Raw genomic sequence first — 1,247 nt, forward strand, 5'->3', positions numbered from 1 at the left:
GAATGTCAGCAGCCCATCACATATCTGACTAGCAAAACATTTGGATCCAACTAAAAGGAGACAAATGTCAGAGGGCTTGAGATTTTGTAATTGGGCCTGGTCGCAGTGCTGAGATGTTCTTGCCCTGTGGCAGCCCATGGCATGCCGCTCAGGCCTGGTGTTGGGTATGCCGGGGAATTCTGACACTGCACCACCAGAGGCCTCGCATTCCATGGATGCCAGCCAGCCCACAGAGTGGGCTCGTAGAGAGAGTGGGTTTGTATCAGCACAAATACCAGGGCTCCAGGCACAGTCCAGCCAGGAGCCTAACGATGCCAGATGCAGAGTCACTCTCACACTGTGTTATGAACAGAACAGCCTGTGGTGAGGGCTGGCTGCAGATACCATACAGCACAACTCAGTGGGCCCTTGGCCAGCTTTACAAGAGACTCAACACAAGTACTCACTTTCAATCATTACCTTCAGACCCCTTGGCACGTTTGACATGATGGTCCTGTCAAGAGAACACAAGACTGAACTTCCTGTATGAAATTTCAATGATATAAACTTGCTGGGAAGTGAAATGTGTCTTGACATATATACCAGGACTCCACACAAGAGGCATGGAGACCAACAATGTCGTATGCCCAGGTTGCTCTTGCACTGACTAATGAACACGCTAACCAGAGTCACAGCTGGCTGCAGATACCATGCAGTGCTGTGCCCATAGTCAATTCCTCCCCATATACCCACAAATAGAAGACGATTTCACGCAACGTAATCAACACTGATCAGGGTTCCTACTCACGAAAAGGGCATCTGAGGTTGAGAGCCATCTTGTGGCCAATTGGTAGACCTACACCAGACAGATGAGAAAAGCCATTAGAAACATGTGGCTTTAGTTCATAGTAGAGCTGCAATTATGAGTATTTGTACAGCAGTAATATCCCACAGGGCTAATGGCAGTAGCCATGAGGGTAAAGCGAAACCACAATTGTTCTGAGGCATTACCAACGACTAGGTCCCACAGTGAGGAGTCTGTCGGGATAGGCCTCAGTATGGCATAGAAAGGTTTAAAATATGGAGCACACATGTAGAGTTTGATTAGAACAATAAAAAGTCAACGAGGCATTTCAAATGGCAAAATACTCACCATGAACATCAAGGTTATTTTGTGTTAAATGCATTAAAGACGAGATCCGCATACGGTGAATCAGGCTCACTGGTCATAACCAGGTGTATTTGTAATTGTTTTGAGAAGGGGGAGA

At 46.9% G+C, this 1,247-nt stretch overlaps 1 non-coding gene across 1 annotated transcript; it reads right to left on the minus strand.

The window, feature by feature from the left end:
- Positions 1–907: 907 nt before the first annotated feature.
- On the minus strand, positions 908–1,037 carry LOC120045245. Its single transcript, XR_005476676.1, has one exon. It is a non-coding gene; the product is annotated as a small nucleolar RNA SNORA18 (small nucleolar RNA).
- Between the last annotated feature and the right edge of the window lie 210 nt (positions 1,038–1,247).

This window comes from Salvelinus namaycush, chromosome 3, assembly GCF_016432855.1.
Source record: "Salvelinus namaycush isolate Seneca chromosome 3, SaNama_1.0, whole genome shotgun sequence".
In the NCBI taxonomy this organism is placed as follows: Eukaryota; Metazoa; Chordata; class Actinopteri; order Salmoniformes; family Salmonidae; genus Salvelinus; species Salvelinus namaycush.